Source organism: Ictidomys tridecemlineatus, chromosome 7 (genome assembly GCF_052094955.1).
Source record: "Ictidomys tridecemlineatus isolate mIctTri1 chromosome 7, mIctTri1.hap1, whole genome shotgun sequence".
Taxonomy (NCBI): Eukaryota; Metazoa; Chordata; class Mammalia; order Rodentia; family Sciuridae; genus Ictidomys; species Ictidomys tridecemlineatus.
This window is the reverse complement of record NC_135483.1, coordinates 37,752,769-37,777,124: the sequence shown is the minus strand read 5'-3', so window position 1 is coordinate 37,777,124 and position 24,356 is coordinate 37,752,769. Positions and strand designations below refer to the sequence as shown.

General features: G+C 38.0%; 1 long non-coding RNA gene across 1 annotated transcript in view; it reads right to left on the bottom strand.

The window, feature by feature from the left end:
- The window catches only part of LOC120892715 (uncharacterized), a 142,027-nt gene extending 117,958 nt beyond the window's left edge, over positions 1–24,069 (bottom strand). The window contains exon 1 of the long non-coding RNA XR_005737483.2: positions 23,845–24,069. This is a non-coding gene — a long non-coding RNA (uncharacterized LOC120892715). The remainder of the gene's footprint in view (positions 1–23,844) is intronic.
- Between the last annotated feature and the right edge of the window lie 287 nt (positions 24,070–24,356).

Here is a 24,356-nt window from a genome sequence, read left to right as displayed (position 1 = left end):
CATAATGGAATGAAACTGGAAATCAATGATAAAAGAAGGAAGGAAAAATCCTACATCGCATGGAAAATGAACAATATGTTACTGAATGATCAATGGGTTACAGAAGACATAAAGGAAGAAATCAAAAAATTCTTAGAGATAAATGAAAATACAGACACAACATATCGGAATCTATGGGACACAATGAAAGCAGTTTTAAGAGGAAAATTCATCGCCTGGTGGTCATTCCTCAAAAAAAGAAAAAACCAACAAATAAATGAGCTCACACTTCATCTCAAAGCCCTAGAAAAGGAAGAGCAAAACAACAGCAAATGTAGCAGAAGGCAAGAAATAATTAAAATCAGAGCGGAAATTAATGAAATTGAAACAAAAGAAACTATTGAAAAAATTAACAAAACTAAAAGTTGGTTCTTTGAAAAAATAAATAAGATCGACAGACCTTTAGCCATGCTAACAAAGAGAAGAAGAGAGAGAACTCAAATTACTAACATACGGGATGAAAAAGGCAATATCACAACAGATGCTACAGAAATACAGAAGACAATTAGAAATTATTTTGAAAACCTATATTCCAATAAAATAGAAGATAGTGAAGACATCGATAAATTTCTTAAGTCATATGATTTGCCCAGACTGAGTCAGGAGGATACACACAATTTGAACAGACCAATATCAATGGATGAAATTGAAGAAGCCATCAAAAGACTACCTACCAAGAAAAGCCCAGGACCGGATGGGTATACAGCAGAGTTTTACAAAACCTTTAAAGAAGAATTAATACCAATACTTTTCAAGTTATTTCAGGAAATAGAAAAAGAGGGAGCTCTTCCAAATTCATTCTATGAGGCCAACATCACCCTGATTCCGAAACCAGACAAAGACTCCTCAAAGAAAGAAAACTACAGACCAATATCTCTAATGAACCTAGATGCAAAAATCCTCAATAAAATTCTGGCGAATCGAATACAAAAACACATCAAAAAAATTGTGCACCATGATCAAGTAGGATTCATCCCTGGTATGCAAGGCTGGTTCAATATACGGAAATCAATAAATGTTATTCACCACATTAATAGACTTAAAGATAAGAACCATATGATCATCTCAATAGACGCAGAGAAAGCATTCGACAAAGTACAGCATCCCTTTATGTTCAAAACACTTGAAAAACTAGGGATAACAGGAACGTACCTTGACATTGTAAAAGCTATCTATGCTAAGCCTCAGGCTAGCATCATTCTGAATGGACAAAAGTTGAAGGCATTCCCTCTAAAATCTGGAACAAGACAGGGATGCCCTCTATCACCACTTCTATTCAATATAGTTCTCGAAACACTGGCCAGAGCAATTAGACAGACAAAAGAAATTAAAGGCATAAAAATAGGAAAAGAAGAACTTAAATTATCACTATTTGCAGATGACATGATTCTATACTTAGAAGACCCAAAAGGGTCTACAAAGAAACTACTAGAACTAATAAATGAATTCAGCAAAGTGGCAGGATATAAGATCAACACGCATAAATCAAAGGCATTTCTGTATATCAGCGACAAATCCTCTGAAACGGAAATGAGGAAAACTACCCCATTCACAATATCCTCCAAAAAAATAAAATACTTGGGAATCAACCTCACAAAAGAGGTGAAAGATTTATACAATGAAAACTACAGAACCCTAAAAAGAGAAGTAGAAGAAGATCTTAGAAGATGGAAAAATATACCCTGTTCATGGATAGGCAGAACTAACATTATCAAAATGGCGATATTACCAAAAGTTCTCTATAGGTTTAATGCAATGCCAATCAAAATCCCAATGGCATTTCTTGTAGAAATAGATAAAGCAATCATGAAATTCATATGGAAAAATAAAAGACCCAGAATAGCAAAAGCAATTTTAAGCAGGAAGTGTGAATCAGGCGGTATAGCGATACCAGATTTCAAACTATATTACAGAGCAATAGTGACAAAAACAGCATGGTACTGGTACCAAAACAGGCGAGTGGACCAATGGTATAGAATAGAGGACACAGAGACTAATCCACAAAGTTACAACTATCTTATATTTGATAAAGGGGCTAAAAGCATGCAATGGAGGAAGGATAGCATCTTCAACAAATGGTGTTGGGAAAACTGGAAATCCATATGCAACAAAATGAAACTGAATCCCTTCCTCTCGCCATGCACAAAAGTTAACTCTAAATGGATCAAGGAGCTTGATATCAAATCAGAGACTCTGCGTCTGATAGAAGAAAAAGTTGGCTCCGATCTACATATTGTGGGGTCGGGCTCCAAATTCCTTAATAGAACACCCATAGCACAAGAGTTAATAACAAGAATCAACAAATGGGACTTACTTAAACTAAAAAGTTTTTTCTCAGCAAGAGAAACAATAAGCGAGGTAAATAGGGAGCCTACATCCTGGGAACAAATTTTTACTCCTCACACTTCAGATAGAGCCCTAATATCCAGAGTATACAAAGAACTCAAAAAATTAGACAATAAGATAACAAATAACCCAATCAACAAATGGGCCAAAGATCTGAACAGACACTTCTCAGAGGAGGACATACAATCAATCAACAAGTACATGAAAAAATGCTCACCATCTCTAGCAGTCAGAGAAATGCAAATCAAAACCACCCTAAGATACCATCTCACTCCAGTAAGATTGGCAGCCACTATGAAGTCAAACAACAACAAATGCTGGCGAGGATGTGGAGAAAAGGGTACTCTTGTACATTGCTGGTGGGACTGCAAATTGGTGCGGCCAATTTGGAAAGCAGTTTGGAGATTCCTGGGAAAGCTGGGAATGGAACCACCATTTGACCCTGCTATTGCCCTTCTCGGACTATTCCCTGAAGACCTTAAAAGAGCATGCTACAGGGATGCTGCCATATCGATGTTCATAGCAGCACAATTCACAATAGCTAGACTGTGGAACCAACCCAGATGCCCTTCAATAGATGAATGGATAAAAAAAATGTGGCATCTTTACACAATGGAGTACTATGCAGCAATAAAAAATGACAAAATCATAGAATTTGCAGGGAAATGGATGGCACTAGAGCAGATTATGCTTAGTGAAGCTAGCCAAGCCCTAAAAAACAAATACCAAATGTCTTCTTTGATATAATGAGAGCAACCATGAACAGAGCAAGGAGGAAGAGCAGGAAGAAAAGACTAACATTTAACAGAGTCATGAGATGGGAGGGAAAGGGAGAGAAAAGGGAAATTGCATGGAAATGAAGGGAGACCCTCATTGCTATACAAAATTACATATAAGAGGTTGTGAGGGGAATGGGAAAATAAACAAGGAGAGTAATGAATTACAGTAGATGGGGTAGAGAGAGAAGAAGGGAGGGGAGGGGAGGGGGGATAGTACGGGATAGTAAAGGTAGCAGAATACAACAATTACTAATTGGGCATTATGTAAAACTGTGGATGTATAACCGATGTGATTCTGCAATCTGCATTTGGGGTAAAATTGGGAGTTCATAACCCACTTTTCAATCTAATGTATGAAATATGATATGTCAAGAGCTTTGTAATGTTGTGAACAACCAATAAAAAAAAATAAAAAAAATTAAAAAAAAAAAAAAAGAAAAAAACTTCTGTTCATAAACTGTGAGCCTCCAGATAATTTTGAAAAGCTCAAAATAAAATTTTAATTATCATTATTCATTATTCATTGACTCATTTAACAAATATTTAGAGAGTGGACGCTGATGGCAAGTACAACCCTGGTTGCAGAAAATGCAAGGATGAGTCCTAAAAATATCATCTCTGCCTTTAGTTCTCAGTCTAATTGGGAAGAAAAACTCCTCTGGTGATTGCTAAATGTCACAAGGACTAGGAAGGGAAAATAGAGGTAGTAGGAGATCATATAATAGGAGAGCATATGCTAGACTGTGGGAGGATAGGGAAGCCTCCAAAAGATGACATTTGAACTCAGGATGGTATATTAGTTTCCAAGGACTGCCATTACAAATCATAAACTTTAAGACACAAATTGGGTGGTTTTAAACAATAAAAATGTGTTCTCTCACAGTTCTGGAGGTTGAAAGTCCAAAATTAAAGTATGAGCAGGGACATGTTTCCTCTGCGACTCTGAATAGAACCTTGTTTGCCTTTTCCTAGCTTCTGGGGGCAGCTGTATCACTCCAGTGCTTGGTGTTCCTTGGCTTGCAGCTGTATCACTCCAGTCTCTGCCTGTCATCTATATGGCCCCCACCCTGAGTCTCTCATGACCTTCCCATAGGGACATCAGTCACATTGGATTAAGGGCTCACCATGGTCCAAGATGGTCTTATCTTAACTAATTACATCTGCAATGACCCTATTTCCAAATAAGGTCACATTCTGAAGTCCTGAGGCTCAGGACTTCGACATATCTTTTCACAAGACACAATTCGAACCGTTACAGATGGTTAGAAGTTACCAGGAGAAGAAAAGTGGGTAGAGGAAGGATCTGTCAAAGGCCCCACAGCAGGAGAAACAGCGCATGTGAGGAGCAAAAGTCAGGGTAACACCATCCACGGTCTCCCTTCCTCTTGACTTATCCTATTGTGCTGACCTCTTCTATGGTAACCTGGCAAAACTGTGATGATAGTCACCTGATCTAGATCAGAGTGCAAGCCATGACACTGGGGTTTCTCTGTTATTTCTCCGAGAGTCTCCTGGATAAATCCCTAAAGATGGAACACAGAAGTTTTCAGAACACTGTTTCTCTCAGTAAGCACAACTTGAAACATAATCTAAATAGTTTGCCCTTCACTCCCTCAGGTGCAGGGGGACTTCACATATAGTTTGAAGTCTCAGACTAAATCACTAAACCAAGCCTCATTTTTTAAAAATGAATAAACAAAGAAAAACACCTTGACAGTCTCTTTCATGGTACAAAACAAGCTAGTTCCCAAAAGGCTGCATCTGAATGAGACTCCAACCTTCTTTCTTAAGGCCAGCCCACATCCTGGTGCTGGGGTCATTTGCTTCTTTTAATCCAAATTAACTTTATAATCAATTGTGAGACCACAAATCAGGATGTAATGCCTGGTTAGGCAATTCCTGTAAACCCTTCATCAGCTTACAACATTTAAAGTTGCAACAGATCCCAAAGGGTAGGGAAACTCCACAACTTATGCTGGACTAACTGAACAGTGCTAGAGTGTCAAAGAAACCACGGACCAGTACCAAAGTGCTGCATCCAATTTGGGGTTACTGTTCTGAGGAATGTGGGGTGGGTACCTATGTGTGTGAGTGTTCTATTGTTATCCAAACCACAGTTTACTTTGGAACAGGTTTTTCTGTACAGTTACATGGGATACTGAGAACATCATGTCTTCTCAGGTCAGCTTTTCCTTGAATACAACACGAGTACCTTGAAATCAATCAAGTAATACATTTGTCTCCCACTCACAGGTTTTATTTAGCTTCCGGGAGCCTGGGCACCTAAGCACCACTAAAGCTTGTTGTTAACACAATGTTTAAAACTTAAATTCCTCCTTACTCTGCCAACTTGGTTGCACTTTAGAGCTCTGAGAACAAGACTAGCTAATGCAATATGGAGAGATCCCTGCCACGCTTATTTCCCTTCAAGTTTTCTCATAAACTTGTCACATCATTTGTGGAAGAAGCAAGAAGACACTCCAGATCCTGGCATTCTAAACTAGGAGGTTCCCTAGTTAAGAAATCCGTAGGGAACAGCTACCAGGTTGACAAGCTAAGAGCCACAGTGGTATCCTGGAAAAACACCAGGAATTAGATGTGGATTTCACTGTGACCCTGACTACCAGCTACTATTTGTTAGGAAAATGATCAGACTTCTTTGGTATCCAATTCCCCTTTCTTTAATTGGGCATACCAGTTACTCCAAGTACTTTATAGCATTACTGAAAGGATTGAACAAATTAGTTAAGCTTAGACACTTTGAAAATGGTAATGGTCCATGAATATTGAAGGTCTGATTATTGATTCCCTTACTGCAAGTATCTCTCAGAAATCAGCTTTTCTGGCTGTTGGCCTCTGTTTCTTCAGTCACCCAGCGGTGAGATGAAGAGCGTCCCTATGTCCCCGATAGGCTTTACTCCCTCCAAGACTCTTTCTCTTCCACCATCAGGCATTCTCTTCCACATTTCATCCTGTGGTTGTCAACCTTACTTGTACACTAGAATTAGCAAGGTAATCTTTTTTAATTACCAATGCCTGGGCCGCCACCCAAAAGCTTTCACTCAACTGGTCAGTAATTCATAGTCTTAAAAACAGTTGGTAATTCCAACTGTCAGCCATAATTCTTTTTTAAAATCACTATTATGGAGGTTTAAATCTAAAATCACAAGAAAAATAAATATTTATTGGATGTGTACAATGCATAAGGCATTATGAAAGGTATTAATGCACCACCTCATTTATTCCTCACAGCCACTCTCTGATTATAATGTTTTTACTGACCATCTTTACAGAAGGGAACTGAGGCTCAGAGATCTTGGGTCCATTACTGCCTGACACACAGCAAGTGAATGATGCAGGATTCAGACTTGGCTCTGTCCAACTAGGATGCTGAAGCCATGTTATTGACATATGAGTTTGGAAAAAAACTTAGAAATCTAATTTTAATTGGGAAAAAGAGAGAAGATAGAGAAATTTATCATGTCAGAATGCATATTAATACGCAAAAGCCTTCTGAGGCAGCATGGTTAAAGCATTTTTTCCCATATTTCAAATGTATGGCTGACTCTGAATATATTAAAATTGGGGGTTTAATTTAATATATTATATTCCATAAAGCAATGTTATCTTACTCTCAGATTTCATAATCTGAAAAGTATGAATTATGAAGTTTAGGAGAGAGAAGTTGCCTGGGAACTTCCAGATTTTTCCCAATTAAGGGAGTTACCCTCTTCTTTCCCTCTTCCCTACCTCTCCACAAGCCCACAGCAATGTGTAATAAGCTTAGACCATCCATAATCTATAGAATCTCTGTTTTCTCTGTTCGGTTAGAACAGAGCTCATTCTCATGCAAATGTTGAGGTCATGTGGTTTCCTAATTGTGCTCACAGAGCCCTGGGGTTTCCTGGAGACATCCTGGTTCTTGGAGAAAAGGAAACAGAATTGAGCCAGGGGCATTGGAGGCTCTCCATCGCCCCTTTGCCAGAGCCACTCAACTTGCATTTCCTTCACCTCTTCAACTTTACATAAGTTTTAGTCTAAAGAAGGTGCTATTACTCTGTTCAAATGCAAAAGTTTGAAAACCACTTCTCTAGTTAATAAGCTGCAATTCAGACCCTATCTGAATTACTAAGTTTCAAAGAAGAGGGTTTTTTTATTAATTTTTTTACTTATATATGACAGTGGAATGCATTACAATTCATATTACACATACAGAGCACAATTTTTCATATGTCTGGTTGTATACAAAGTATATTCACACCAATTCCTGTCTTTATACATGTACTTTGGATATTAATGTCCATCACATTCCACCATCATTTCTAACCCCATGCCCTCTCCCTTCCCCTCCCACTCCTCTGCTCTATCTAGAGTTCATCTATTCCTCCCATGCTTCCCCTCCCTGCCCCACTATGAATCAGCTTTTTTATATCAGAGAAAACATTTGGCATTTGGTTTTTTTGGGATTGGCTAACTTCACTTAGCATTATCTTCTCTAACTCAATCCATTTATTTGCAAATGCCATAATTTTATTCTCTTACCCCTCACACATCAGATAGAGCACTAATCTCCAGAGTATATAAAGAACTCAAAAAGCTAAGCACCAAAAAAGCCAAATAACCCAATCAACAAATGGGCCAAGGAACTGAACAGACAACTTCACAGAAGAGGATATACAATCAATCAACAAATATATGAAAAAATGTTCATCATCGCTAGCAATTAGGGAATTGCAATTCAAAACTACTCTAGATTTCATTTCACTCCAGTCAGAATGGCAGCTATTATGAAGACAAACAACAATAAGTGTTGGCAAGGATGTGGGGAAAAAGATACACTCATACACTGCTGGTGGGACTGCAAATTGGTGCAGCCAATATGGAAGTAGTTTGAAGATTTCTTGGAAAACTGGGAATGGAACCACCATTTGACCCAGCTATCCCCTCTTCTCAGTCTATTCCCAAAGGACTTAGAAACAACATACTGCAGGGACACAGCCACATCAATGTTTATAGCAGCACAATTCACAATAGCTAAACTGTGGAGCCAACCTAGATGCCCTTCAATAGATGAATGGATAAAAAAAATGTGGCATATATACACAATGGAATATTACTCAGCAATAAAAGAAGAGGATTATAATAAAAGGAATTAATTCTAAACCTGTACTGAGCCAATTCCGATGATTCTGAAAGTACCACCAGGTTGTACTATGGAAGTTGTGGTCAATAAAATGTTTTGGTTAATAGAATGATAATAGCATTTCTCATTCTTGCCTCAATCAATACATTATGTAAACACAAAATAAGTCCTCAAAATTGCTCATAATAGAACTGGACATGCTGCTTTAGATCTGAAAGAACCTACATAGGTCTTAGTCTCCTAGTGTTTGGAAAACTGGATCAGCCTTCCTATCTGAAACAAAAGCAGCAACAGCAGCAGAAGCCCAGAACATTCAGCAGCAGCAGCATGGGCTACTGCTGGGGGGAGTAGGTAGCACTTCGTTGCCAAATGGCATTGCATTATTTTGCCCATGATGTTTAAAGTGGGAATTTTTTAATAGTATTTTTAAATAACATTTATTTCATTTTCTGATTACTAAAGTAATATTTTGATAGGTAACTGACTTCATTCTATTTCTGCTTCCTGCTCAGATCTCTGAAGCCAAGAATTACAAATCCTTCCTTCTTACTTAAAATGGAGGAAAGAAAAAATTATGGGAAGAAAAAGTTACTATTTCAATGAATTGCCCTGTAATCCAAAGGGTTTTTTGTTTATAGGAATAAGGTTGAGATGTACATATGTCACAAATAATTTCTCATTTCAGTAAAAACTCTGAAAAGTTTTATGGCTATATGACAGACACATCTATTATATAAGCACACTAAACTTTGCTTTATCATTCTCCAATTTTTGACATTTAAGACTATTTCACTTTCAAGTTATGATAAATAACATGGTGATGAACATCTTTGAGCATAAATCTTTGACCTGCACATCTGATTATTCCTTTTGGATAAACACAATAAGCAGCAATAGTATAGTTGTTTCACACCATGTTTTTAATGAGATACCTCTTCCTAGATTCTCCCCTACCTTTATTTATTCCATGTTCTTTTATTCTTTGTGACCTTTCTTTACTTGGTGTCTTTAACTGTTTCTAGATATACCTAGGCTTCAGTCTTATTTTGTTTTCAAAAATTCTTCTGAGGATTCTATTTTCATCCAGCCCTGTCAGTTGTCCTGGCCATTAGATAGATCTGAGTTCCTAAATCAGGACAGTGCTCTCATTGCTAATGCAATCTCTTAGCATCTTACATCCTATTATACTTTACAAGCCATTCCCCAGGATCTTTCAGTAGATAAGTTAGCTCTTACATTCTCATCTTCTTCTAATACTCCTGTGTTTTCATACATTAAAATAGGTAGAAAACAACCTTTATAGCACAAACCTGCATTTTCTGAACTCTCATTTTTTTCCATGGGAAACCCCTTATGCTTAGAGAGAAAGTATGGTTTTGTATAATTCTTTCAGATCAGAATTTCACTGGGGAACATGGCAGAGATGCTGAAATTTACAGTAATTAGCATCCAAGTTGTAGTTAAACACCTTTCTATATTCAGGGCTTGAGCAAAATAGGCCCACAGATCCACACTAGCCAACTCCCTATGGCTAAATTAAATGAAGCCAAATTTTAAGGTCTTTGGAAACCGCAAAGAGGTTTTAAATATATCCAAGTGGCTTCATTTCTTAATGATTTCACATTTCATTTTGGCATTTTCAAACTGAAAAAAAAAAATAGTTTGGGGTTGTTTGTTTAAAAACTGATTTCAAAGCATCCTCTGGAAAGTCCCAGCTTTCCCATCCATTCCACTTTCTTCAGAAGATGAGGGCTTAGCAAATGCCACAACAGGGAGAGTGAGTGGCCCTGGTGAACCCCATGAGTCTGGCATTCAGTGGAGAGAGTTCTAGACAAAATCAATGCTTCTGCGCTGCTATGCAACCTGCATAGTCTCTCCCCTTGCATAAACTTATCTGATAAGATTACATAGACCGACCCCTCAGGGAAATTGGGGCTATTTAAAATGCAGCCTTTCTCTTCATGCTACAAACTCCATATCATCCATTTAATCAGAAAATTAAACTTACCAGGGATAAAATTTGGCCTAAATGTACCTGAATAACTATAGTAGTTGTTAAAATATTAAAATATCTCAATACCAACGGGTAAATAAATATGTTTCTAGCATGCACCATCCCTGATACCAGGTCTTCCCCTAGGGGCCCTCTCTACCTGCCCCCTCAAGGATGCTGACCCTTAAATAGGAGAGTTTTTAATTTCTGGCACAGCAAAGGACTCTGTCTCCATAATCTAGCACCACTAATAATCTAGCACCACTGGGGCCCAGGGTCCATTCAATTTGATGATCAAGTTCAAGAGCATATATGTAGGTATGTATATGTGTGTGTATGTGTGTGTATGTGTGTACACACACACACACACACACACACACACACATACACAAACACACATATGCTATTGCTAGACAAATACCTTTATTTTATTTACTTATATTTATGTGGTGCTGAGGATCAAACCCAGTGCCTTGCACATGCTAGGTGAGCACTCTACCGCTGAGCCACAACCCCAGCCCAAGAGTAATACATATTTTGAATCTCATTCTTGAAATGGATGAATGTGTCAGCTGATTCCAAAAACAACCATGGAATATGTGTTTTTTACAGCTCTAGTGGGATGTTATTTTATTCTCAATTATTAAACAAATACTTATTAAGCTTTGTACTCAATGATGAGTAGGACATAATCCTGCCCCCAGGAAGCTTATAACCTAGTGCTAAAGACCAACAGCTAAAGAAATAATTTCAATACTATGTAATAATGGTACAATGTGTTAGAAGAGCTCAGAGGAGAGAACTTAGAGAGGCTTACAGGAGGAGGTGATGATAATATGAAACTTCAGTGTCACATCTACATAAGCCATATTAATGGAGTAAAGGCAACAGTTGTGCTGGGAAGGTATAAGCACCATAAACGGCCTATGGAAAGGCCTAGAAGCCAAAAAGAAGCAAGAAAATTCAGGGATTGGGTACAAGAAAGTGATGAGAAATGAAGCTGGAAAGTTAAACCACAAAATTATCTGCTTTTCACATCTCACAATTGTATTAGCTGATGATAAACTACTATAGTTGGTGATTTTCATTCCTGCATATCTCAGAGTACTTTTGGTACCAAACTGTGTAGTCACAAGATTCTGCTGACCATTTTACTCCCCAAGACAGTCCTGGAACTCTACCAAGATTCTCCTGCACATTAAACACATCAGCTACAAACAAAAATAAGAGCAAGAAGGAGTTGATAGGCAGCTCCTGGGATGATGAGGCCCTTGCCAAGGTTCCTCAAGGCTGGTGGCACCTTTGTGGTTAGCTTGGCATGGTAGGCACCTAGCTAACATCTGTTAAATGGATGAAGGAATGGGAATAAGTACTGAAGTTTACAGGACAGGGATTTAGAGGACTTTGTCACCATTTCACCCTTTCCTCACATCCATCACTTCTTGCTTATTGATGCCTTTGACTTTACTTTCCTCCTTATTCTTTTTTTCCTTCTCCCTTTCTTTCTGGTACTAGGGATCAAACCCAGGGCCTGTGCAGCACACTAGGCAAGTGTTCTATCACTGAACTACATCACAAGATCCTTTGTCTCCTTATTCTTCAGTGCCTAGTGTCCTAGGATTACCAACTCATTCCAGTTTTCTCTTCACTTTTGAGGTTTTAACACCAAAATCTGCATCCCCAGACACCTTTCTTACCTACACCAGTCCCAACAAACTGGAATAGTTTGTCACCTTTTTGGTGAATAGCTTTTTTTTTTTTATGCTGAGGAAATTCTGAAGACAATGGAACATTTCAATCACTTCAAGGGCAGAAAATCCTTTGTGAGGGGAGATTTCCAAAGCCTTATGTAAATTCATATTAACCTGACAGATGAACAAGGCAGGAAAGAGCATTCTTAGAAGGAACAGCATAGGCAAAAGCCTGGGATTACTCCATCTAAATGAAATAGAAGTCCAAAGAACAGCAGCAGAGAAGAAGGAGGGGAACAGAAAGATTTCTAATTCTGAAGACAGATATTTTAGTAATGTTCATATGCAAGTCACAGTTGCTGAAAAGAAACTGTTTGGGGCACAAGTGTAGATGAGTGCTCTTGCTCTCACCCTCTACTGTGAATAATGAAAAATTTTCAGAACTTCCCACTATTCCCAAGGGAGAGTACGGTCTGGACTTTGTCCTATCTATTACATTCACTCTGTTTGTTCCCACTGTTTATGTGAATAAATAAGAAATCTGATGTGACTAAACACCACCACAGGCTGCTTCGTGTAGCAAAGAGCTAATTTATTTTTGATCTACTACTTATGTATAAACATCTGACTCAGAGCATCTCACCTCCTCTCCAGGGACTCAAGCAGCAAAGTTGATGAAACACCTGAATAATATGCGGCAAAACTTGGATTCATTGCTTCTCGCTTCTCTTCTAACTCTGCTCAAAACATCTGTTTTCCCTTGTGGAAGCATGAGTTCATCAGCAGAACAGCATAGCCATCCTATATATAAATGTATTCTGGACTATGACACTTCAATGCTTATGTAGCATTCTCGTACTTAGACTCCTAAACTGCCATGCTAATCAAACAGCCTATACTAGTATTCCTTTGTGTTTCACCATCTATCAAAATAATTGCTTATCATCTTCACCACATTGTATTGGTTTTACCTAAGAACCACTGGTAGTTGCCTACCAAACACCCATTGTCCCTTCTTTCTTTCTAACAGAAGCTCAGTTTTGTTCAGGTGTCATATAGCCAAATGACTCAGCAGTGGGTGACTCCCTCCACCCAGCTAAGGGAATCCACCAAGGGTAATATCAAACCATTGGAATGGTTGGCTCAAGACTGAGAGCATATAACGAACGCAATGATGACCAATGAGATGCAAGAAGTCTGCTAGGGACTTTTGTCATTCTGAATAGTGTTGTGGGAACACCCTTTAGGTCCTTTATAGATGTAAACCCTGCCTGATATTGTTGAAGCAATTTTGGGGCCAGACTGATGATGTAGGGAACCCTGAGATTAGAGCTAGAAAGAACCAAATACTACTAGATCATAAGGTCAGTGCTTTTATTCTAAAGTATACTAATTTTAGTCACTTCCCTGAAAGATAATTTTTGGGGTGTTAAAGATGGGGGATAAAGATCCTAGAGTTATTTCTTGAGACTAATTCCACTCAGATAATTCAGTACTAATCCAAAAATAATTTTCACTAATTTGCAGCAGCCAAAATCATGGTTTACTCTGATAGTCTTAAACTGTATTCATTTTTAGTAGCAATAAGATATTCAAAGTGAAAAATTGAGAGGCAGTTGTATCATTGATACAGAAACTTTAGAAAAGGAAAAGTGCAACAGGTTAAGACCTTTGAGAATCCTCCTTCCCTATTAATAGAGCATTCTGTCATTTGAAAGATACAACTGAAAAACCCTTAATGAAAACAGATGTTAACTTGCCCAGAAAAGATGGATAGCAAATAGCACTGAGCCAATTGGGATCAAAAAATGATACAAGTGACTATGGTTAAAATTTGACCAAATGGTAGAATTATAGAAATAAGTAAGTGAACAAAAATTACTATAAATGTTAATTGATCATGAATATTAAAAGTCATGAGATGCCCTTTGAGAATGAGATATTATTGTTTCACAATCAATAAGACAATTCTTGAAGTTATTTTTTCAATTGAATGGGGAATATTTGACTTCTAGACCAGTGCTATCTGGTACAAATATAAAGGAAATCATAAAAATGAACCAGGTGTGTAATATTGTTTTCTACTAGTCACATTAAAATAAAATGATGGCGAGATTAATTTTAATAATATATTTACCTAGCACAATAGACCCAAAATACAATGCCAATATGAAAATATACTATGAGATTTTAAAATCTTTTAAAAGTTTGTTGTGCATTTTATACTCAGTGAACACTGCAACTGAGACTGAACACATTTTAAGGGTTCAACTGGTACATGTGGCCAGTAGCTGCCACATTGAACAGGGCAGTTCTAGACTCTACACCCTTCTCAATGCCTTTCCCATCTCAGAAGTACTGCCTTCCCCTGAAAGAGCCCCACCTACTTCAAGATGCCCATATCTTTCCCTTACCAGCCCTAACATCATTTCAGGTCAAGAGCATTCCTAATTCACTCTTATAAAATGTATCACCCCATCTCCCAGGCTCCTACTCTAAAATTTAAATAATCTGGTATTATTAAATGCTAATCAGCTTAAGGCTAACATTTCCCAGGAACATCTGATTTTTAATAGGTATTGGAAAGAAGATTCTCTCTTCCCAACAAAGGATTTATATACAAGGCAAGTGGCACACTCCTTTAATCCCAGCTACCTGGAGCCTAAGGCAAGAGTATCCCAAGTTCAAGGCCAGTTTTGGCAACTGAGTCAGACTCTGTCTCAAAATAAAAAAGGCTGGGCAAGTGACTCTGTGGTAAAGAACTTGCTTAGCACATGTGAAACCGAGGGTTCCATCACTAGTAACACACACACACATATACACACACACACACGGAATTGTATATATCCTATGTTGAAAAAAAATGTGACTAGAAACTGCAGCTGTCCCCCATTATAAATGTACCTCAGCAGGTCCCTGGAACACTTGAAGATGCAGGTATAGTACAGTATTTTGGTACAGACTCACTGAGCACAGAGATTATTGTCTGCCATCATGTCCCTGGTGCTGAGCACTGTGTCCAGAATTAAGAGCACATACACAAAAAAAAAATGGCATTAAATGTCATTGAAATTACCAGAGAATCACAAGTGAGATCTCAGTTAGAGTTACCCAACAGGAAAAAGGATTTCACAGGCATGACTAAGGTTGTTCTTCTGTTTTTAAGTATAAGAGTCAGTCTTTTTTTAACCTTTATTTTATTTATTTTTATGTGGTGCTGAGGATCGAACCCAGTGCCTCACTACATGCTAGGTGAGTACTCTACCACTGATCCACAACCTCAGCCCCCCAGAGCCAGTCTTTTATTAGAAAGTGGGAAAAATAAAATGACATAGAAGGAAATAAAATGGGTAAAAATCCCTTAAAGGCCACGAATCAGAGAGCAGAGTATATATGACTAAACTTTGGAGATTGGAGGAAAGGATATATATACAATTCATTCAACCAGTATTTCTTAAGCTGTTATGATATACCAAGCTTGCACTTGGCAGTAGCCACATGAATACAAGACATTGTTGCTATCCTAAAGGAGCTTTAGACTCAGGAAGAGACAGATGTGAAAATAAACAGCTCCCTGCTCTGTGATGAGATGAAACCTATGCTATCACGGAGGTATTTATAAAGAGGAAGGTGGTCCAAGAGGAAGGAATAACTATTTAGAGAATTCTCAGTTGGCTGCATAAAGGAAGAGAAAATAGGCCTTGAGGGATGACCAGGTGAACCTGCCAGTTAAATCTAATGCATGCAAAGAACAAAGGCAAGAAATGCATGAAACCTTCTAGAAAGGAGAGCAATTCAGTATAATCAGAGTTTTAGATGGAAACTGAAGAGTGGCAGCAGACGATAGTGAAATAGCAGATTGAGCCCAGATCAAAAAGGGCCTTGCATGTTCTTCACAGGGAATTAGACTCTAGCCTAAAGGTTGAGGGGAACTGGTCAAAAGTTTAAGCAGGGGCTGAGATTGTGGCTCAGTGGTAAAGTGCTCACCTAGCAGGCAGGGACACTGGGTTCAATCCTCAGCACCACATAATTGTAAAAATAAAGATATTATGTCCACCTAAAACTAAAAAACAAATATTTTTTTTAAAAAGTTTTAAGCAGGTTCATGAAAGGATAGAATATCTCTGTGCACATGAAGTCAGAAGTGATCACATGATTTGTTTTGGCCAATTAAATATGACAAGAAGTGATGTGGGTCCCTTCCAGACAGGTGTTTAAGAACCAGTGAATGCTCTGCCACATTCTCATTTACTTCTACCCAGTGGCCAGCAATTTTATGATAGTGACTTTTCTTCCACCTGGTTCCTGAGTGATTATCATGAGCAGAGCCCTCCTCTTGAATGACAGCATATCTGCAGCAAGAGTAAAAAATAAACCTTTGTTGTCTTAACCACTTTGATTTGTAGTTTGTTTATTACTACAATAAAACTGCAGGCCATCCTGACTGATGCAGCAGGACAGCAGTAAGATCAGATTTATATTTTAAAAAGGTAATGGATGGCAACACAGAGGGTAGACTAGAGGTAGGAGAGGAAGTTAATTACAGACAAGGAAACCAATATAGAGATGATAAAGGGGCTGGGGTTGTAGCTTGATAGTAGAGCATTTGCCTAGCACATGTGAGACTCTGGGTTCAATTCTCAGCATCACATAAAAATTAATTAATTAATTAATTAATTAATTAAATGTCTACCTACAATTAATTTTAAAAAAAGAGAGAGATGATAAAAGGCCTAAAATTAAAGCAAAAATAGTGAGGTGAATAAAGTGAGTTACACTTAAGAAATATTTGCATTGCAATATCAATAAGAATTTAGTAACTAACAATACATTTGTAATATGGTTTGTACATATTTTAGTGACCTATTCCTATAAATAAATTATCTCAAAACTTATCAGCCTCAAATAATGATAAGTACATATTATCTCATAGTTTTAATGGGTCACGAAGTTCAAGAACAGCTTATCTGGTGGCTCAGAGTCTCTCATGAGGTTTCACAGTCAAGGGACTGGCCAGTACTGCTGTCATCTAAAGCTTTGAGTGGGCCAAGAGGATCCACTTCCAAGATGGCCCATTCACATGGCTGATAAGTTGATGCTGTCAGCAAGATACTTCAGATCCTTGCCATATGGACCTCCCACAAGGTTGGTTGAGTGTCCTCATGACATGGCCACTGGCTTTCCCTAGAATGAATGACCCAAAAGTTAACATGGTAAAGTGACAAGTTCCCTTAAGACCAAGCCTTAGAAGTCACACACCATCACTTTTCACATACTCTGGTCACACAGATCAAACACGACACCTTGTAGGAGGAGACCATAAAAAGATGTGAATAGAGAGAATTGAACATAAATTGGGGCCAGCTTGGAGCCTGAATATCACAATGAACAAGATGAAAGTAAAAATGCTCACTCTGAGACTTCTAGCTTCAACAATTCAGTGATGGGATTAAATGAGATAAAGAACACAAGAAGGAAAAATAACAGTTTGAAAGGCAAATGTGGAGATAATTAGTTCAATTTTGGACATACAAAGAGAGGTGACTAATCATCATTCAAAAATAAGAAGCTCTGGGCTGGGGTTGTGACTCAGAGGTAGAGTGCTCGCCTACCATGCGTGAGGCACTGGGTTTGATCCTCAGAACCACATAAAAAATAAAATAAAGATATTGTGTCCAACTATAACTAAAAAATAAATATTAAAAAAAAAGCTCCTAAGAGAAGTCAGAGTTGACAATTTAAGAGTCAATGCCATCTAAGCGGAGAAGGGAGTGAAAGCAAAAAAATAATATGGCTCAGGAATAATAATGTGTACAAAGAAAAGAAGAAAGAAAGAAAACACAGAGAAAAGAACCTTATGGAGAGAGTTATGTTTAAGGGAAGGTGAGAGGAAAAATTCAACAAACTACCCAGGGCAGAAGGAATTAGGGAAGTAAGCAGAGAATGAGGGTGGTCTGGTCAGTGGAGGCAGTGATGGAGAGTTCTGTTAGAGTTTCATCAGCCATGTCGAGTGACATAAACAATCAAGCAATAGGAAAACTGAGAGAAGGCCACCAGATTTCACAGTGAAGGTGGGTGGCCATATGGTGAGTGGTCTCAGTGGAGGTGGGAGGGTAGTATTCACCTGAATGCATGATTTCTCCCTTGTGATTAAACTTTCTTCTCATGCAGTAGGGGTAGCTTCCATCTTACCAGGCCCACAAAATAATACCTTGAGTACAGAACAAGCACCCATTATGTAAGAATGAGTACCTGTGGTAATGAAAAACTCCTTTTATCCTTGGCTTATCATGCTCTACCTTTTGATGCAAAATGGATGGGTCAAAGACAGAGTACTATCTCTTCCGACATAACCATGCCTTCTTGAGAAGGTCAGGATGTTGACAATTTTCTTAGGTAAACCATATTACTAAGGTAGCTACTATCAGTGGATAAGGTTATAGATAACCCAAAATCACAGGAGTAGAAAATAGCAAGAAGAGATCATCCTGACAAATCTTCTTAAGGATAAACTTAGACCCAGGAAGATTAAGTTACTTGCTCAAAGTCATCTAAGTTTTTCTTTTCTCTTTTTTTCTTTTTCTTTTCCATTCTTTTCTTTCTGTCTCCCTTCCTTTTTTTTTTATTCTTACTTTTCTGCAGGGGTAGGGAGATATCTAGGCTTCTTAACTCCCTCTCCAGTGATCTTTTAATGCAATCAAATTTTTTCACACTATTACACACACACCCACACCTGATATCAAAAGAAAATAATGTCCAGTAGTCTAATAGACATTTCCAATTTAACACCACCAAAATGGATCTCTTGATTTCAGGCTTCAAAATATATCTCTCCTCCCTTAGTAACCCCATAACTCTAAAAAGTACACCACCTATTCCCCAGAAATCTTCCTTGACATCTCATTCTCTCTCTTATCTTCATAACATTTTTATTTGCATATTATCACTCCCTCCTCACTGGAATTTAAGTTCCATGGAGGTTTTCTGGTCTCTATAAAATCTTCAGTGCCTAAAAGTGCCTACCATATAGTAGGTACCTAAAAAAACATTTATTGGATAAATCAGGTAGTATTTTTTTAAATATTTTTTAGTTGTTGATATACCTTTATTTTTTATTTATTTATATGTGGTGCTAAGGATTGAAACCAGTGCCTCACACATGCTAGGCACAACCCCAGCCCCTAAATCAGGTAGTATTAATTAGGTAGTATTAAATCTAAAGTTCAGAAATTTTTCAAATGGGAATATTATTTTTAGCCAAATAAGAACTTACTGTAGAGACTCACCAGGAACTGAAAACAGAAATATCGCTGTCATTGCTACCATCAACATGGTTGGTCTGTGGTTTGGATACATTCACAGTGCTCTAAGACCTTTGTCCAAGATCCAGTACCAGACAGCTAATATGCTCAGGAGCCAGTGACCCTCAAATGACAGGAGGTAATATGAGAAAACTAAAACTCATTACCATTCTAAATTAATGACTTTGGCCATACACTGTCAGTATCCACCGAGCCGCCCTCATTTCTAGTCATCCTGCCAGGAAATTTACAAAAACAAATTCAGTCACAAAGCAATAAAGGGCCCTGCTGTGAGGGATCCAATTCCACTAATTCATTCATTCAAGTCATTTATTCTATTCATTCTGTAAGCTTTCATTGAGTGGATACTATGTGCCAAACACTGCTAGAGGCCTAGGCTAAAATATTTCTGGCAGAGTGTTTACTCTTGTTTTTGTTCCAGTCATGGTAGTTGTTATCCCTGTCACCGACATCTTCATTATTCATGCAAAGCTGAAGGCATGTAAGGGTTCTCATGGGAACCTAAGGAATGGCATTAGGTGTCCCAGACTTGTTTTTCTCACCATGGAAGGTGATATTCACACTTATCAAACAATCCCACCTACAACCACCAGCAAGTTGCTTTCTCCTAAGAACTGAACTCTCTGTCCCGGAATAGCACCTCTGTTAATTGAGTCACAGGGATAAAGAGAAACATTTGATCTTATTTCAGAGGGGAAACTCCAGTACCCAACTTTGGCACTATTTTCCCTGTTATAATTTAATCCTAAGAATCCTGTAAACCCTTAGGATGATAATGAATAAATAAATGGCTGAGTGCACTGAATCCTTATTTCAATCTAAGAGCTTGATCTTGGCATCTACCATTTTTAAATGTTTCACATGATCAGTTGTAACTTACAATGATACAATAGAAACTATTTAGGAGCTAAATAGTTTCTGACCAAGATGCTGAAAACTGTTTGTGAATTTAGAAATATTTGATAACACACAAGAAATCAGAAGGTTAAACTTTTGCAGACTTTTTAAAAAACAACAGTAAGACCTAACACCTTGTAAAATAAATTAGGAATAAGAAAGATTCACCTGTGTTAAAATTTGTTGAAGACCTAAAGCTATTTTTGAACACTTCAAACAACCCCCTTCTGTTTGACTCTCATCAAGAACTTCCTTTACCTCCTTGGAATCTTGATTTTCTTTAAAATATCCATAGGGCTTCTCTGCTTTTCCCAGGTGGGCCTATTGTCACTAAGGGCTCTTAACATGATGCATTCATTTCCTTAGGCTGCTATAACAAATTACCACAAAGTGGGTAGTTTAACTCAACAGAAATGCATTCCCTCTCAGTTCTAAAGGGGAGAAATATGAAATCAAAGTGTCTGCAGAGCCATCCTCTCTTTGATGGCTCCAGGATGCATCCTTCCTTCCCTCTTTCAGTCCCTGGTAGTGGCCAGTAATCCTTGGCATCCATTGGTTTGCAGCTGAACCACTCCAATCTCTAACTCCATCTTCACTCACATAGCTGCCCTCCCTCTATGTGTGTCTCCTCCAAATCTCCCTTTTCTTATAAAGACACCAGTCATTGGATTTAGAACTATTCCAATCCAGTGTGACCCCATCTGAACTTGATTACATCTGAAAATACCCTATATCCAAATAAGGTCACCTTCACAAGCATCAGAGGTTTAGATTTCAATTATCATTTTGGAAGGCACAGTTCAATCCACAACACCCAAATTCTGAGACTTCTAAATCTGAAAAAAAAAAATCCTACCAAATGAAATTCTAAACATGAGGTAGCTCTTAGCCTCCCATGGCCTTCTCAATGAAACTGGAACACTGCCTTTCTGTCTTTAAAAGTTTGTTGCCAGTTAATATGAAACAACTTTCCTTCCCTACCCCTTCTTTCCTTCACTACTTCCTTTCTTCCCTTTTTCCCCCCTCCCTTCCTTCTCTCCTGACTCTTTTCATTTCTTTCAACATTTTTTTCTCCTCACAAATACTTAAAACTCTTTACAATGTGATAGCTTCATTATGGTGCAACAGAGGACAGAAATCTAAAGTCAAATTTCCCACATTCAAAATTCAACCCACAGAAATGCCCAATTCTAAGCCTGAACAAAAGAATCAGTAAGAAGATTACGTTGTACCTAAAAATCAAATTATAAGGCAGAAAGAAGTGATTGCCATAAGAGAGTCATAAGCACAATGGCACAAAAATACTGAGAAAATAAATCAATTCCTGCTAGAAAGAATCAAGTTTGACCCTAAACAATATATAGGATTTGGATTTTTTAGAGATTTTGGAAAGAGAGATCCAAGTTGAACTGGGTGCAAAGGCATCAAGACAAGAAAATACAGCACATTTATACACTTCTCAGTGTGTCAGAGGCCTTTTCATATGTCTTTGCTACAGATCCATTTCCAGAAATTTTAACAGAAAAGAGATTGCGGGAGGGGAGGGAATTACCAAAAAACACGATCATCTTGGTTGGCGATATAGATAGATAGATAGATAGATAGATAGATAGATAGATATTATAATATTTTTTATAATTTTTTTCAAATTTTCTTTAATGAGCATACATGGTTTTTAGGAAAAATAGTATTTTAATTTTTCAAGAAAGATTTTAGAATCACCTCAAAATTGTTATTCCAAAAAAGAGAAGTCTAATCTTGAGATACTGAATCATAACTGAGACAACTACAATCATGTTGATTACCGCACAGGGGAAGAAAATGGCCAGGACAGGTAGTTGATCAATCAGGTGGTTCCTGCAGATTTCTGCAGACATTTTAGTCTCTACATGAAGGACAGCATAATGTGGGATTTTCCTTTTTGGTAAGTAATGTCTGCCCTCTGCTGGTGACTCTGAAGTTACCAACAGCAAGAGTTTGCCTTTTCATCTCCCAAGACAAAAGAGATAAAGAAGCAAAAAAAATGTAAAATCACCATTCTGATCTTAAAGACATTATTTTTGTTACTTTGACAGTTTTTTTAATTCTTTAAGATACTCCTGCATCAGAGAGAAAAACCCATTTGTTCACTCCCACTCTTGAGCCAGTAGTACAGCCAGCCCCAGCCAGCCAGGCCAGAGGAACAGGCATTCATTCACTTGACAACAGGGCAGTTTTGTAAAGTATACAGGAACAGGGGATGGGTGCAGTACCTGCATGGTACTTGGTGGTGGGAAAGGAGTTTGGAGAAAATGATGTGGAGAGTCATTCATTCAGAAAGTAATCAGATGCATCTACCAACTCAAAGTCTTAGATTAGGGTTTTTCTGAATTATGCAAAATTCTCAACATCAACGTATTATCTTTCAAGACTGGCTAATTTTTATTATGGGGCTGTTCTGTGTAGTCTAGGATGCTTAGCAACATCCTAGCCTCTAGCCACCAGGTCCCCCTGAACTATGATAACCCCAAAATATCTCCAGACATCGCCAAATGCCTCTCCCCTATACTGGGAAAGGGGTAAATTGTCCCCTGCTAAGAACCACAAGTTAGACCCAGCCTCATTTCCTTTTAAATTCAAGATATATTCACAAACCATCACTCTTCTGTGTGCAAATGTTCAGGGATGGTAAGGACTAAGAACTCTCTATTTCCTCCTGTGCCAAGTCTTCTCCTGGGGTTTGATTTCATGAACTGTAAAAAGCTGATATCATAACGTATCTTCTAAGACTATTGTTTGTTTAGTTAACAAAAACTTACTAAGTGTTCTGAGGACCTTCGTGACATGAAACAAGCCAGAAAAATGAGATCCCTATGAGGAGCATATAGCACTGGACAGATGTGCTTCCAAAGTAAAATGAATAACCAGTCCCTGGAAGGCAGCATTTTAAGAAAGAAGCATTGTGGATCCACAACCTCTTATTCACATTTCTGCAATCAAAAAAATAAACAAACACTGAGTTGTAGATTTAGTTCAGTGGCAGAGCACAGAGCACAGAGAACTTGCCTAGTATGCACAAGGCATACAGTTCAATTCTCAGTCCTGAAAATACAATACATACACACACGCTGAAAATATTTTTTCCTTGCATTTGATATTGAAGTCTATATGGTGGCACAACCTGAGCTGACATAAATGAGGCTATTTTAGTTTTCATTTGTCCTATTGAGTACAAATATTCATATTTTTCTGTACACATATTAATTTGTTTGGCATAAGGGCTTTCCTCAGACTGCTAGGGATATCACACAACAATATCATAGATAACTGTTTTAATTTTCTGAATTCCAAAACAATCCCAATTTTAAAACACATATGGCCCCAAGGGCTTTGGATAAGGGCACATAAATTAACAAGGAAATGAGCAAAACAAGAGCTAACAATTTTACAGTCTACATACTCACTATTTTTCATTTGCATCTTTTACCATGCCAGACAAACTATGAGCTTATGAAATAAATAGGGGAGGAAATGGAGTGTGAGTTTGCAGATAAGGCATGTAAATTTTGTCCCTTGAACAACATAAGTTGCGCCATCCAAAGAAACTAGTCACTATTTACACTCATCACCCTGGGAGACAAGAAAGAGGTCATACCTGGTTGTAGATGCAGCGTGGTCCCTCTCTGCAGCTCCCTATGAAATGGGGCTTCTCTCCAGCTTCAGCTAGCAGGAACCCACTTCAGCTTACCCAGTAACTGCCCTGGGTAAGCTTTCTTCATGCCCATTCAGCCCTCCCCATCTTCTCACTAATGTATTTGTTCGTATCTAGAATATTTTTAGCCTCTAGTACATGCCAGACACTGTGCTTGCCACAGCAACCTTCTCTTTCTGCCTCTTTTTTCTGGGGAGAGGGAGATATCATGCTTTTTTGTTATTCAGAAAACAGTGGAATAAAAGAAATTTTCAAGTTATCTTCTAAAATATATCTTTAGGATTTTCATATAAACCATTGAATTATTCCATGATTAACAGATGTGAGTTTACTTTTCCTTTATATGATATACATATGTAATTATCAGCAAATCATGTGGATCTTTGGACATTATGTCTTCCCAAATGAAACTGAAACCAGCATGTGAGATGAAACCCAACTGTCCACTTCTGTTG